Raw genomic sequence first — 16,500 nt, forward strand, 5'->3', positions numbered from 1 at the left:
GTCTTCGCTACCTTGCGCAGTCTTGACAACATCCTTCCTCTCGCCTCTGTCATGCTTTGACTTTTACCCCGCCTGTAGTTCCTGTTCCTCTTTACCACCATACTCTTTGTCTGGCTATCTCGCTTACAAGATTCTCTTCCAGTTCGTATTTCTAATGTTTCTCCTCGTATTGTTCCTTCCTTGCCTCGTGGAGAGTCCCCCTTCTAAAGTTTTGTACATCCTTGACCCGCATCACTAAAGTCTTTACCCCTCCTACGGTTCTGAAACACCTTTTCCTTGAGCACTTTTCTTCACACTCCCGCTCCGTTTCCATCTTCACCGATGGGTCTAAGTCTGCGAACAGGAAGTCTGTGAAGTCTGCGAAACAAGTCTGTTGTTTTTCCTGAACGCACTCATATATGTCGCCTCCCTTCAGAGACTAGCATCTTCACAGCAGAATTTTATGCTATTCTCTATGCTCTCCGTCTCCTGCTTTCTCGTTGTCAATCCTCCTTTGTGGTTGTCGTTGACTCTCGTAGTGCCCTCATGGCTCTAGGGTCCTTTAATCCTGTCCATCCAGTGGTCGAGATTCAACATTGGCTGTTTCTTATCTTTAGTAAATTTAAATCCGTAAAGTTTTGCTGGGTTCCCAGCCATATTGGTGTTTCTTTAAATGAGCGTGCGGATGCTGCCGCTAGAGAAGCTGTCCACTCTTGTCCCATCTCCCGTAAAGGTATTCCTTATTCCGACTTTTACCCAGTTATTCATTCCTCCATCCTTGCCCGTTGGCAGGGATGTTGGTCTTCTGTAGTTGGTAATAAGCTGCATACTCTTAAGTGTAGTGTGTCCCCGTGGCCTTCCTCCTACCACCGTAACCAGCAGTGGGAAACTGCTTTGGCAAGGCTGCGGATTGGCCATACTCGCTTAACCCACGGTCACTTAATGGAGCACCGCCCTGCTCCTTATTGTCCAAATTGCGTTGTCCCTCTTATGGCCGTGTATATCCTTGTTGAATGTCCTGACTTCCAGGACGTGCGTGTGTCTTGCTTTCCGACCGTCCCTCACGGTCACTTGTCCCTCGATAGAATTCTTGGTGAATCGGATACTTTTGATATCATTCGCCTTATGCGTTTCTGTTCTCGTATTGGCATCCTTGGTGATATTTAGCGCCCTCTGATTATTCCAAACATTTGATGGTGCTACATAGCCTTCCCGGTTTGGTGCCTTGTTTTGATAATTACTTACTTACTTTTTCCTTTAGTGCATCGATCATTCTGGGCCAACAGTGGTGTTAGAGCTGGAGACCTAACAGGCCACTTAAAATACAAAGAAAAATTAACATTTTCTCCTACAGAACAATGCCTCTGGATCCAGACTTCTGGGACACCCTTGTATATACAGTACAGTACAATACAGTAGAGTACAATACAGTACAGTACAATACAGTAGAGTACAATACAGTACAGTACACACATCACAGACACACACATACATACATACAAATCAATATACACATTAGACAAAGACATACATACAAATACATATGTGGACAGAGTGGTTGGAACAAGTTAAGTGAAAAGGCAGTGGAGGCCAAAACTATCAGTAGTTTCAAAGTGTTATATGACAAAGATTTTAGAGAAGACGGGGCTACCATTAGCGTAGCTTTCGTCTTGTAACTACACTAAGGTAATTTCACACTAGCACTGTTGTTTATATATATTTTTATAAGCTCTCAAGAAAATAAACTTTTTCCAAGGATTTCTTGCAATAAAAACAAACTTTGGGAAAATTATTGACATTTACCCAAGAGCTTATCCGAGAAAGCGTGTGTGTGTTTTGGGTGGGGGGGGGGGGGGGGGTGTATGTTTTATTTTTTTTATTTATTTTTATTTTTATTTATGCATATACAAGAATGTACATAAGGAATGTGAGGATACAAATATGGTAATTACAGTCTTGTAAAGCCACTAGCACGCGCAGCATTTCGGGCAGGTCCTTAATCTAAGAAAATTTTAAGGAGGTAAATACTTGCAAAATTTATAGACAAAAAATGATAACAGATTACATGGAATGAAAAAAAAAAGATGAGATGTTCAGTACTTTGCAAGATTATGTTAGCAGGGGCTGAGCTCCAGCTCTTGTAAAATCATTTAAGATGGTTTTTACTTGGTTATGTTAATGTGGCATCCTGCCAGGTGGTCTCCTATGCACTTTTCAGTTCCACTGTGAAGTCCCTGTTATCTTTTGTCCATCACATTCTACAAGCTTTCTTATCTTTTTTTTATTTTAACTTATATACCTTTTAGTGCAAATATGTAACTGTATCCATGTGGTAGCCAAAACTACTTGCAGATTTGTAAAGTATTCTGTTGGCCTTTAATGCTTTTAATGCTGTGTAAATAGTAACCAAAATACTATTGAGAAGATATCACAAGTGCCATTGTACCATAAATATGGAAAAAATGTACTTGATATAGAATTAACGTATTTTTTAAAAGTTCATGTGTTGAACTTGGTAACGGCACTTAAAAGCACTTCAACTTTAGGTTATGATACAAATGATTTACAGTTTTCTACAAATTAAATATAACTTTTTAAACATGCTTTTCAGTTCTTCTTTGCAAACAATGTTGGTGTGTATGATCATAGAAGACTGACTGGTGGGTACCTCACCCTGTATAACCCGTCCTTATAAATTACGTCACAAAATGCTCATATGCGCACTCAGGCTAAAAGTGGTCGTACCAGTAATTGAAAATCGGCTCACGAAAGTGACGTACTATCCCGTTTTCTGTTTTGGGTCCTCTGGCTTAGGCTGTTAGGTTAGGAGAGGAAACATTTAATAATGGTTTTCATGACGTTTTGAAACTTTAGGAGAACTTTCTGCTCTTCTAACCTACCAGAGGACCCAAAACTTGTTGCTTTGAAAAAAAAATCCAAAATTTATTTTCAATTATTTTTTCATTTTTAAATTACGGCCTCATTTGGCCGTAGCGCATACGAGCGAAAAAGAGACCTAATTTGTAAGATGACAGGTTGCCCCCATATTGTACTTGTCAATAGGCTTCCAGTAATGACTTTACAAAGATGGGGAGCCACCATTAATTTTTAGGAATAATGTGAAAATTGGTGGTTTTGTTAGTTTATTTTATCAGTTATAGTTCGCTCCAAGCAACTGTATAATTGTAAATGCCATCATAACCCTGCTAATGTAAGATTAGCAGAGTTATGTTATTAATGTTTAATAACATATGGCATCAACTCATTGCAGTGAGTTGATGCCATAATGAGTAGTTCACTATTGAAGAATTCGCACTTTCACCACAGATTGCTGATAAACATGTTTACTTTCTCCGTTACCTATAACTGTTCAGTGGCATTTTCTGTCTGCGTAAAATGTATTCAAAAGTCTGTCAAATTTTTATTTATTTTTTTCTTAAAAATGTCACTGTAAAATATAGGTATGATGTGAGCATAATTTTAAGCATAAATGTCAATATTGTCGGCATAAAGATTTGACTGAAGAAAAGTCATTTGATTGACGTCTTGTATTAGATTATGTACATTAAAACAAAGGGAAATATTTAATGGCTATAACTGCATCACTGAAATAAAACATATCAGATTTTAACTATTTTGTTCACAAAATTTATTATTGATAGTATGACCCAATCTGTGCAAAACATTTATTAGAAAAATCATATCATACAATTATCATTTATAATAATACAATTAGATAAATCATCATACAATGAGAAGGAAAGTCTTCCAGCTCACTGTAGTTTGCCTGTTGAGATGAGTGTGAGACAAGATGCCAGAGGAGTGGGTGATACATTGTTTATGCATTAAAACTTTATCTAATTCTTTAATTAAGCTTCTATAAAGATGTATATAGTTTGTGATTTCTAGTTATAATTTGAATACTTTTTTATATAGTCATATTTTTCTCTCCCATCGACAAAGGCTGTAAATAGTGACGTGGAGCTCTAGTACTGTGAACAGCCTTCAGGAGCTCCCATCGTGTAAACAGTGATGAGGAACTCTTAATCTTGCAAAAGGCCATGAGGAGTTTTTGTAAATGGTAACATGAGGAGTTTGTTTTGTAAATGGTAACATGAGGAGTTTGTTTTGTAAATGGTAACACGAGGAGTTCCAGTCTTGCAAACAGCAATACGAGGAACTCGAGTCTTGTAAATTTCTCAACAATGGCTAAACATGTCTGGATTTGCATCCTTTGTCAACAAGATTTTTTTGTATTACTAATGTTAAAGTTAACGCATTCTGTCTACTCCGAGACTCGTGACAGTCTCAGAGTGTTAAGCAGCCAAGGAGCCCAACTAACAAGCAATTGGGATGTAATAAGATAAGGGTGGTCGTCGTCTGCACCAGTTCTTATTCTTATTTGGGGAAAGTGTAAACCATTTACAAGTCTCATTCATTCAGAAAAAAAGAAGGTTTTTATTTTATATAATAAATTATTTTATTGTGTAACAAATTTAGTTTAGCAAAATACATACTGTAGTAATTAACAAGAGCAAAGCATGAAATAACATACTTAAGATTACATTACAGTGTTCTCTTATTATGTCAGGTGTGTAAATAGCATCATTCATGTACACCAAAGTTTATCAAATCTACTGTGTGACATTTTTCAGCTTGCTTTCCATTTTTGATGCTTTGAAGCCAGTGGATAAATGTATTAGGCTACATAACATGGTACAGTGCCTCTGAACTGTATGATACAACACTTTGATAGGATTTGTATTAAATATTACAAGCCAATCATTACTTGAAATACTTCAATATAAAATGACTGCACATGAGCTATGTAAACAGCAGTGTTTCAGTGATAAAGGAGTTGATTCTGTGACATCAATGTTGCCTTACTTTTTGTGCATTGTTAGCATATAATGTTGCCCAATAGTACTGAATCCATGTTTTGGTGCCAATATGAGCAATGACATTAACTAATGATGTAGAAACCACAGAATGTGACAAGAAGCTGCCATAATTATAATTTAGTTTTCAAACTGAAGTGTATTCATAGCTAACTCATCACATAATGTTCTCATACTGGAGACAAGATGTGAGAGAGCAGACATCATTACGATCCATTCTGTGTAGTGTAATCATTTGTGTTTGTGTCATTGTGGCGGTGGTGTCACCTGTTACGTTCTTATAATGAATTGGTGGTCATTCACCATGTATGAAAAAGACATTAAATAAATTGTATATTTGAGTAATGACATGTGTATATATTTCATCTTGAAGTCATAATACTGGGATAAGCCATTTCCTCTGATTGTTAGTTACAGTAAAGTACTGAAAATGAAAATGAGGGCAGTAATCAATGCATCTGACTGGAGGAGTGTTACTAGCAGAGTATCACAGTAACATTCTGTGATATCTTCTTATTTCTTCTGTCATATTAGGGATTCTAATCTTCCTATTGATTGGTCTTCCTCCAAAATAATCTTTCCTGCCTCTACTCTACACAGACGCCATCTTGTCGAATCGGCTCTGATACATAACATACCCAACATGAACTTGAGTCCTGACTTTGTTGCTGTTGATTCTTCCCTTTTACAGTATATTCTCAAATGTTCTAAACTTTCTAACAAACGTAACCTAACACAAGCTTACCCTTCCTCTTATCCTTCTTTCTTTTTCTTTCCCGTGTTTTCTCTTACGATCCCTTTCTTATTCCTATTATTACCATCTTTATTACACCTTGCCTCCCGTTCCTGTTGCCTTGTGTTTTCTTCCTCTAAGATTTCCTTCTCCTCACCTCTCTCTTACCTATTTATTGCCTTTGCCTCCTTCCTCTCATCACAATCAACTTGATAATGGTCCAGGACGGACCGAAACGTCATCTCTTTACTAGAAAGCGAAGAGATGACAACGTTTCGGTCCGTCCTGGACCATTATAGATGAGCTGGACCTGGACGTCCTGGACTTTCTAGCGTGTGGTTTGGTCAACACTTTTCAGCCGCTTTATTGTGACTCCTCATCTGCGAACGATTGTAATGCCCTTCAAATTTATCTATTTATTTATTTATTTATTTATTTATTTATTTATGCATATACAAGAATGTACATAAGGAATGTGAGGATACAATTATGGTAATTACAGTCTTGTAAAGCCACTAGCACGCGCAGCGTTTCGGGCAGGTCCTTAATCTAAGAAAATTTTAAGGAGGTAAATACTTGCAAAATTTATAGACAAAAAAATGATAACAGATTACATGGAATGAAAAAAAAAAAGATGAGAGAAAATTATAGGTACAGTATATTAAAGCACATAGGTAGCTATGATTGATTGCAATGACAGCTTAAAATGGTAGTTGACAACAAATTGGTAGGCACAATACAGCAGAAACAATATAAGATTGATTGCAATGACAGCTTGAATGGTAGTTGATAAAAATTGGTAGTCACAATACAGCATATGGCTAGCACATAAAAGAAGACAGCAATGAACACAATGATAAGGTTGTTTGATATTACATAAAAATTAGGAGATTGGGTACCACTAGGTACAGAGCAAATTTAAAGCTCAGTGTAGGAAACTAAATAGATGAAGTTAGGTACTTTTTGGTTTTGCTTTTAAATAAGGCAAAAGTTTTACAGTTTTTCAATTCACTAGGGAGTGAGTTCCATAGACTAGGTCCCTTAATTTGCATAGAGTGTTTACACAGATTAAGTTTGACCCTGGGGATATCAAAGAGATATTTATTTCTGGTGTGGTGATAATGGGTCCTATTACATCTGTCCAGGGAGAGTTTCAGAGCATGGTTTGCATTTAAGAACAGGGTTTTGTAAATGTAGTTGACACAAGAGAATGTGTGGAGGGAGTTAATATTTAGCAAGTTTAGAGATTTAAACAAGGGAGCTGAGTGTTGTCTGAAAGCAGAGTTAGTTATTATTCTGATAGCAGATTTTTGCTGTGTGATGATGGGCTTAAGGTGGTTTGCAGTGGTAGACCCCCATGCACAGATACCATAATTAAGATAGGGGTAGATTAGTGCATAATATAGTGAGAGGAGAGCAGAGTTAGGAACATAATATCTGATTTTGGAGAGTATACCAACTGTCTTAGAGACTTTCTTAGTTATGTGTTGAATGTGGGTGCTGAAGTTGAGTCTCTTGTCTAGGAATAGGCCAAGAAACTTGCCATCATTTTTATTACTGATGTTAATGTTGTCTATCTGTAGCTGAATTGCATTTGATGATTTGCTTCCAAATAAGATGTAGTAAGTCTTTTCGATGTTTAATGTTAGTTTGTTCGTTGACATCCATAAGTGGACTTTTTTTAATTCATTATTCACAACATTATTTAGTGTATGTGGGTTGAGGTTTGAGTAGATAAGGGTAGTATCGTCAGCAAACAATATAGGTTTGAGAATATTAGAGACATTAGGCAGATCGTTTATATATATAAGAAATAGAAGAGGTCCTAAGATGCTGCCCTGTGGCACTCCAACGGTAATTGGTAGAGTGGAAGAAGTTGTATCATTGATGGTTACATATTGGTGTCTGTCACTAAGATAGGATCGGATGTAGTCAAGGGCAAGGCCTCGGATTCCATAATGCTGGAGTTTAAGTAAGAGGTAGTTGTGATTAACAGTATCAAAGGCTTTTCTTAGGTCAATGAAGAGTCCAATCGGAAACTCATTTTTGTCAAGGGCTGAGTAGATAATGTCAAGGAGACTAATGATTGCATCATTGGTACTCTTTTGGGACCGGAAGCCAAACTGGCAGGGGCTGAGTATGTCGAATTTTACGAGGTAGGAAGAGCTGTTTGTAAATAATTTTTTCAAATATTTTTGATAGAATGGGTAGATTTGATATTGGTCTATAATTGTTTATGTCCGCCGGATTGCCTCCTTTATGGACTGGCGTTACTCTTGCTTTTTTGAGGATATCAGGGAAGGTGTGACACTCTATAGATTTGTTGAACAGTAGTGCTATGGGTGGGGCAAGGGCATGGGAGGCTCTCTTGTACACAATGGACGGAATTTCACTGGTGTTCCCTGCCTTGGTTTTTAGAGAGTGTATGATGGACACAACATCTGCCGGGCTGATTGGTGAAAGGAGAAGAGAGTTTGGATAGCTGCCTGAGAGAGATGTGTCTGAGTCTGTGGGATTTTACTGGCAAGATTAGCACCAACCGATGAAAAGAAACTATTAAATTCATTTGCCATTTCTAAATCAGTTGACGGTATATCCCCATCCTTGTAGAGTTTTATTTGGTTATGTGAGTGTTGTTTAGTTCCTAGGATACTAGAGATAGTTTTCCAAGTGTTTTTCATGTTGCCTTTTGCTTCATTGAATCTATTCACATAATATGCAAGTTTTGCCTTTCTTATGATACTGGTAAGCATTGATGAGTACCTTTTAGCTACTTCCTTTGAAACTAGGCCAATCCTAACTTTCTTTTCATATTCATGTTTCTTGTTGATTGAGTTGAGAATGCCACTTGTGAGCCATGGATTGTTTAATCTTTTGTCAGTTACTTGCTTTGTAAGAAGGGGACAATGAAGGTTGTAGAGGCTTAGAGTTTTGGAGAGGAAGAGGTTAGCTAATGAATTTATATCATGGGTATTATTGAATTCAGAATCCCAGTTAATATTGTGAAGTGCCTCTGTAAGATTGTCTAAAGCTGATTCACTGTGTAGCCTAAATGAAAGTTTCTTGCTTTTTAGTGGTGTTATGTCTATGTTCGCTATGAGAAAGGTAGGCTAGTGGTCAGTTGTTCTGTCGTAGATTATACCAGATACAAGGGGAGCTGTTATGTTTGTCCATATGTGGTCCAAGGTAGTGGCTGATGTTTGAGTGACTCGGGTAGGTTTGGTGATAGTGGGGATTAGCATACAGGAGTTCATGCTGTTAAGGAAATAGTCAACTTGAGAGCAGTTTTGTTGACCCAGGTCAATATTGAAGTCTCCTCCCAGAATGATGTGGTTTTTGTTGAGATTGTTGTTTATAATAAGATTCCTTAGGTTGTCTGAGAAAGAAGCTATGTTAGTATGGGGAAATCTATAGATGGCTCCAATAGTCAAAGAGGATTTAAGGGATTTAATTGTAAACTGAGCAAAAGTATATTCACAGTAGTCATCTCTGTCACTAATAACACTGTTGCAGATAAATGTATCTCGGTAATATATAGCTGTGCCACCACCTTTTTTATTAGGCCTACAGTTATGAATGGCTTTATAACCAGCTAAGTTGTAGAGTTGGGTATAGTCTTTATTTAGCCAAGTTTCTGTTAAAATAATGAACGATAGGTTAGTACCTAGTGCTGTGAGTAGTGCATTTAAATCGTCAAAATGTTTACCAAGTGATCTAACATTTTGGTTATAAACTGATAGACAGGTGCTATTTTGAAGTTTGTTTTTAGCCTGGTGTGCTGTGAAATACTTACAATAATGATGATCAATGTGCTGGTTGGTGTAGATATGAGACAGAAGATTTTGATCAGGATCAATATCAGTGTGCATAGAGATGCAGAGGGATCACGATACAAGATACACCATAAAGCAAAACACAAGAATAAGAGCAGATACAATAAAATAGTAACAATTTAGAAGTAAAATAAAGATCCAATAGATAGCCAGGGAGGACACAGAAGTTACATAAAATAAAACACAAAAAATCAGTAGAGACTGACAATATAAATGTAAAATAAAAAATAATAAGAAAAATAATAATCATAAAAAAATGATCTTGAAGATAATTAGCTTAGTAATGGTTAATTAACAGGGTAATAAAAAGCCCTAGGTTTAGTGACAAGGGGATTAACTAAGAACAAATAATTAAGAGTATAAAACAGGCAAAGATGACAAACAAAAAATAAAGTAAAAATTAAAATAAAAATAAAAATAAGCACCTTTGGAAAGGAAAGGCAGAGCTTAAGTACACTTTGGTTGTATGTGAGACTACAAATTATGTTCTGGTTATTCAGCTGATATCCCACAGTCATCCAGGAAAGAAGTGAGGTGTGCTTCAGTGGTTATGACATAAGTTTTTCCAGAGTCAGTCTTCCTAGCTATTATTTTACCATCGCGCACAAAACAATGTTTAATAGCAGTGGATCTATTGCGAATTCCACGTAGTTTAAATAAGAGATTTTGTCTGAATCTGGTAAGACATTCGTTCACATAAACCTTGGATTTCCTAGCGACTGCAGTAGTGATAAGGTCTGACTTGCGGGAGCAGCTATCTAACTTCACGCGTATCCTTCTGTTGTTTGCACCAGATGATTTGGTACCCACTCTATAAGCTGACTTAATGTCTCTTGCTTCAATTGAATAATTCAACTTAGTACGCAATTCCTGGATCACGATGGCAGTACAGACTTCTCTGTCAGTTTCATGGGGAAAATCCTGTGATGAGATGATGACAGAATCAAGGAGCTTAAGTTGGTCTGATTCGTCTTGGGATCTAGATAAAATAAGTACTTGGAGCATCAAGCGGCAAATGGAATTCAATGTGAATAAATGCAGTGTTATGCAGTGTTGCAGTGCTGCTGGAGCGGCGCTGTTAGACCTCTGCAAGTGGATGGTGAAATGGGGGAAAGGGAGAGAGAATGAGGGGAAAGGAAGAGAAGCTGAGGGAAAAGGGAGAGAGAATGAGGGGAAAGGAAGAGAAGCTGAGGGAAAAGGGAGATGATAGCTTGTTGGTGATGGTTGATCATGGTAGAAAAATATTATTATTACATCACTAGTTGACAATGTTATGATATTTATTGTTTTCTGTGGGTGAGCCCCGGAGGCTCCCTGGAGCTTATCGGGCTAATGTATGTTATATTAGACCGGGACATTAGCTATGGAGTTCAGACCTACCAGGGACCAGTGCCAGAACCTGGCCCCTTCAGAGAGGTTTCAGGGAGTAATGGCCCTGGAAAACCCCTTGTGGTTGGGGTTTTCACTGATCAACCAGGCTGTGACTCATACGTCAGGCTGCGAGCAGCCGCGTCCAACAGCCTGGTTGATCAGTCCGGCAACCAGGAGGCCTGGTCGACGACTGGGCCGCGTGGACGCTAAGCCCCGGAAGCACCTCAAGGTAACCTCAAGGTAAGGTAAGGGGGTTTTCCTTATCTGCCATCGACCGGGGTTAGGCACCCAGAAAGGTAGGCATAAGAAAACAAACCCCACATGGTAAGAAACCAACAACAAAACCCGAACAGAGGTAGAACTTCCTACAATCACAAGGAAACAAGCAAACAAAACAGACTACTGCTGCACAGCCCAACCCCTCCCCAAGAAGGGGAGGGGAAAGGCCCCCCCGGACCTCTCCCTCTCCGTGCCAGCTGCATAGCAGTCCAGTTCGTAAGTGTGGGGGATTTTCTATTTTGCTTTCACGACTGCAATGCGTACGTCGCCAATGTACATGTGGCAGACGCTTCACGAAGCTGTCGGAATCAGCAGAGAAAATACGAGAGCAACCGTACAGGGCCTGGGAGCAAGGTCGAGTTAGAGTCCTTGAGGGTCTCTTCTTAGACTAGCCTCACCTGGTCCTGGTCCACGTTGATTGTTGGAATCTCCTCAATGATTTAACACTTCAAGGGACTCCTAGGGTCCTTATCACATTTATAGATTAGTGAATTAAGCAACTTAGAGTTGGAGACACCTGGAGCTGAAGGCTTCAGTAAATAATTGGGAGTATTCAAAAGTGGTTCAACGGAAACACCGCATAAAGCTTAACAGTAGTTTATTTACTAACTTAACCACTAATACAAAGGGTGCTTGATTTACTTTAGATTGGCGTCAGAAAGGTTATGGTTGCATTAGCGAGACTCTTGACGTCTGGCTAATCGACTCATCGACTCGGATCCACTCGTGGAGAAACACCTAATAACTTAACACAGTTGACAGTCAATCATTAACACGGCAACCTAACTGCCGGTATGCAAAGGGATCACAAGCGTTCCAACCGGATACTCGGGTAATGATGATATGCAATAACTCATAAATACACTGTCAATGGGACAGGCAATAACATGCACAATAATAATATCACACAATACTAAATGTGTGGTGTATGTGAAGCTCACATTCACAGACGAGTATAATGCTGTGATACCACACAGATAAACACGCATACACCGTCGGGTGTCTTCACCTATACCCTGTGTCAGGTATGAGTAGGTGAGAACTGTGGTTGATACCTCAGATCAACACAGACAGACACATTAAAACAATGACAAGATCTTGTATTTACAGATAGGCTACCTCTCTTATTCACTCACTCACTCGGGCACATTTATGCAAGAACTCGTAGGTGGCCTGACAGCTGGGTGCTCGTTCTGACATGAGACCATTGGCAACAGGCTTTCCCACAAACCGTACTTGACACAGGGGTACTCGCAGGAGGACGCGCTGTATGTCAGACACACGCACACTCTGGCACATATATTATGTGAGAAATCTTTAAAGAATTCTGATAAAGAAAGAGATCTAGGGGTGGTTGTAGATAGAAAACTATCACCTGAGGACCACATAAAGAATATTGTGCAAGGAGCCTATGCGATGCTTTCTAACTTCAGAATTGCATTTAAATACATGGATGGCGATATACTAAAGAAATTGTTCATGACTTTTGTTAGGCCAAAGCTAGAATATGCAGCTGTTGTGTGGTGCCCATATCTTAAGAAGCACATCAACAAACTGGAAAAGGTGTAAAGACATGCTACTAAGTGGCTCCCAGAACTGAAGGGCAAGAGCTACGAGGAGAGGTTGGAAGCATTAAACATGCCAAAACTAGAAGACAGAAGAAAAAGAGGTGATATGATCACTACATACAAAATAGTAACAGGAATTGATAAAATCGACAGGGAAGATTTCCTGAGACCTGGCACTTCAAGAACAAGAGGTCATAGGTTTAAACTAGCTAAACACAGATGCCGAAGAAATATAAGAAAATTCACCCTCGCAAATAGAGTGGTAGACGGTTGGAACAAGTTAAGTGAGAAGGTGGTGGAGGCCAAGACCGTCAGTAGTTTCAAAGCGTTATATGACAAAGAGTGCTGGGAAGACGGGACACCACGAGCGTAGCTCTCATCCTGTAACTACACTTAGGTAATTACTGGCGGTGAGTAAGGGTGGTGACGTCACGTAGTACAGTGAGGGCGGCGGCTGGTGGGCTACACGCTCAGGACAGAGTGGCAGCTGGCGGCTGATTTTATTATACCATGCAGGTACACTTTGGTAAAAGTCAAACACAGATTACTTAGGCAGCGGCACTGCCTTAGTTCACTCTAGGTCACTCACAGACGATCTCTACTCGTCACCAGGGGTTACCTGATACCAGTCTGTTTCACTCTGGTGATTTGTCACTAGGCTTCTAAACAATATATTCACAGTCGTGATTCCGGGCGAGTGTTGGTATATCGAAAAGACGCTGAGTTTAACTTGACGGCGAGGAATAGACGGTGTTCTTCTGTCTATTGGCCGATAGACAGAACAGGACACGTCCTCTTTCCAAGGGCTCCCTCACGTGAATGCTCTTGCCTGGGGCTCAGGGCTTCTCGTGGGACACAAGGGGGTTACAATTTGACCAATAGCATTGCAGCAAATGAGCGGGGGCCCAATCATATTGATCGTTCCCTGATCAATAGCAGGGGTGACGTCATAAACACGTCATTACCACGTCACAGTTGTTATTCTCCATTGCGCCGGTTGAGGCTGACCTCAGGGTCAGAATGTCGCCTCACAGGCGTTCCCTCTCCTCTCTCACGCTACGCACCTCCTATGTGTACTCTCTGACCCTGTAGCAAGTTTGCTTAACTTCCCCGTATCTACCTCCTGTCTGGACATACGGCGGCCTCCGTATTATAAACATATTCCTGGTTATGTGGGCATCTTGGAATCTTGGAGACACCCAACATGACAGATTACTATCCAGGGTTAACAGAGATAGGGCTTGTGCACGAGGATCGGTGCACTGTGCACTGCAATGAGCCATTCAAGTCAGCTGTGGGAGAATCTTGAGAGACATACTCTCACAGTAAGCTTATGTCAACTGGGACAGACGCTTCTCTGGCCTCAGTTTCCTAGGTGGTGTTTGCCTTCGTGGTGCTCACTGCCGTGTTTTGTGTTGTGTGATGGCCAGGTGTTCCTCATCAGTACCGGGGCTGCATACGCTTAGGGGCTTCCTTCCAGAAGCGCCCTGTGAGTACTGCCCTTGCGTGGCTGGGATATCTTCCCTGGGGCATTCGGGAACCATTCCCGTAGAGGTTCTTGCTGTTCGGCATTTGCCTCGCCCGGGGGGGGGGGGGGGGGGCCAGCAGGGGCTTGGGGCTCTTGTTTGGCTTTGGGTAGGGACTGGTATTGTGCTGGTTAGGGCGTCAAGGTGTTGCGTGACTTGCTACCTACACAGTGGCCGGTTCCTGTTGCCTCTGGAGACGGTGTACTTTTGCAGTTTTTCTTTTATTTTCATTGCCTGGTGGGGGTCTGTCTAGTGTGGCTTTAGTTCCACTGGTAGTGTTTGGTGGGCCTCTGGTAGGCCCCCGTTATTATTCACAATGCAAGGGTTTTCAGTATTGGCATCTACCCGTTGTTAGTTTTGGGTGTTAACCGGTTAGCAACACATTGCCCGGGCTTCCCGTAGCAGTCAGCCTAGGGCCTTGGAAAACCCTGTCGGGGCCTCGGTGGACCACTGGATGTGTCTTCCGGGTTCCATCCCATCTTGTGCGGGTTCGTTGGTTGCTGTGCCCTTGTCTCAGGGTGACAGTCGCCACTGTCACCCTGTTGTGGTCGTCATGCTCCCTGTTGGGTCTCTGACACCTTGACCCGGAGTCTTGCGAGTTGTGTTCTCTGCTTGTTCTCCAGTACTCTCCTGATGTCCTTACTGTTCAGAGTACAAGCGGCATCCGCGTTGCAAGCTAGGTTAGGTTGCTGCAACATGCTAGGTTGATTTCCCACCCGGATGCCCCGGGGTCGCCCCGTTTTGGTTAGTTGCTGTTCGCCCCCTTTCCCTCCCTGTTCCCGGCTCCTGACTGTCTGCGGGTTTCGGGGTCTGGGAGGGGTTTAGTTGGGGCAGAGACTCAGGCGGTTCCGGGAGCTGCCCCGTTCGGGTTGGGACGGAGGTTTTCGAGCCTGTTCCTCCTGCCAAGGCTTCTGGATCTTACCAGCAGCTCTTTCTTTGCTGCCTTTCCCCTGGACTCTTCCTTTTCTTTAGGGGCAGAGGGTGTGGATGACGACCCTGCCCCGGGGCCTCTGTTGCGGGTTCCTGGGGCTATGGGGGGGATGCCTGCTAGCAGTTCTGGGGCTGTTTGCCAAGGGATAGTTCCCCTGGATTGGAAATACGCAAATGTTTCCCCAATTTTCAAAGGGCAGAAAGAGCTCAGCAGAAAACTACTGCACAATCAGCTTGACATCACACTTCTGCAAGCTCACGGAGAGAATCCTCAGGGAAGGAATCATATACCATCTTTCAATGAACAATCTTGTACACTCGACACAACATGCGTTTGGATCCTGGCTTACAAACCTGCTCACAGTTTTGGAAACGGTAACCAGCTACTCAGAGAAAGGCATTCTGGTAGATGCAGTATTCATGGATTTTGCTAACCTTTAATAACGTACCACATGATAGACTGGTAAGGAAATTACAGGCCCATTGAATAAATGGTAAAACATTAGAATGGATGCAATAATTGTTGAAGGAGAGAAGACAATGGGTCGTGCTAAATGGAAACGAATCTGTATGGAGAAATATGATAAGTTTTATATTTTTATTTATTTATTTATTTTTTTTTACATGCAAGCATGCGAGTTAAATTACAATGAAACAACAGAGTGAAACAAACAAAACAAGAACCCGCCGGCCAGAAGGACCGACAGAACAACAATTACCATAACTGGAGAAGGTTACAGGAAATGCAGGATAAAAACACAAAAAGATACAAAACAGAAAACAAGCACAAACAAGCAAGCAAACCAAGAACATTTAAAACAATTTAGCAGTATGAAACAAAACAGACGGAAGCGCCGGCCTGAAGGACCGAGAACAAAGCACAACAGTATGAACAAAATGAAATACAATAAGAAATACAATAAGAAATACAATAAGAAATACAATAAGAAAGCATATCACACAACAAGCCAATAACAAACAAAATAAAATAAAATACAATCACAACACGTAAGCATAAAAGAAAATATATAGGGCGCGGTAACAACACAAAATACAATACAATACAATACAATACAATTTTATTTAGGTAAGGTACATACATACAATAAATATTTACAAGGATTGTTTGACTTATAGGTATAGCTAGTACATACAATGCCTAAAGCCACTATTACGCAAAGCGTTTCGGGCATTTACGCAAAGCGTTTCGGGCAAAAACAAATACATGAAGACTAACACACACACCAAACCACCCGCCTCGCCACAAACAAGGGAGAGGCACGGGCACAAACTACCAGATGGCAAGCAAACAGCCACAAGGGCACACAGTACAAGAGTAAGCACAATAGTAGAAAATCACCTGACATACTTGCCCGGAAACAC

General features: G+C 40.7%; 1 protein-coding gene across 2 annotated transcripts in view; it reads left to right on the forward strand.

Annotated features, from left to right (window-relative positions):
* The window catches only part of LOC123752960 (transcription factor EC), a 107,991-nt gene extending 102,768 nt beyond the window's left edge, over positions 1 to 5,223 (forward strand). For both annotated transcript variants that reach the window (XM_069322382.1, XM_069322319.1), the window contains exon 7: positions 1 to 5,223. This exon is cut by the window's left edge and continues 4,133 nt beyond it. The gene's annotated coding sequence lies outside the window, so the exon portion shown is untranslated.
* Positions 5,224 to 16,500: the final 11,277 nt, after the last annotated feature.

Source organism: Procambarus clarkii, chromosome 1 (assembly GCF_040958095.1).
Source record: "Procambarus clarkii isolate CNS0578487 chromosome 1, FALCON_Pclarkii_2.0, whole genome shotgun sequence".
Lineage (NCBI taxonomy): Eukaryota > Metazoa > Arthropoda > Malacostraca > Decapoda > Cambaridae > Procambarus > Procambarus clarkii.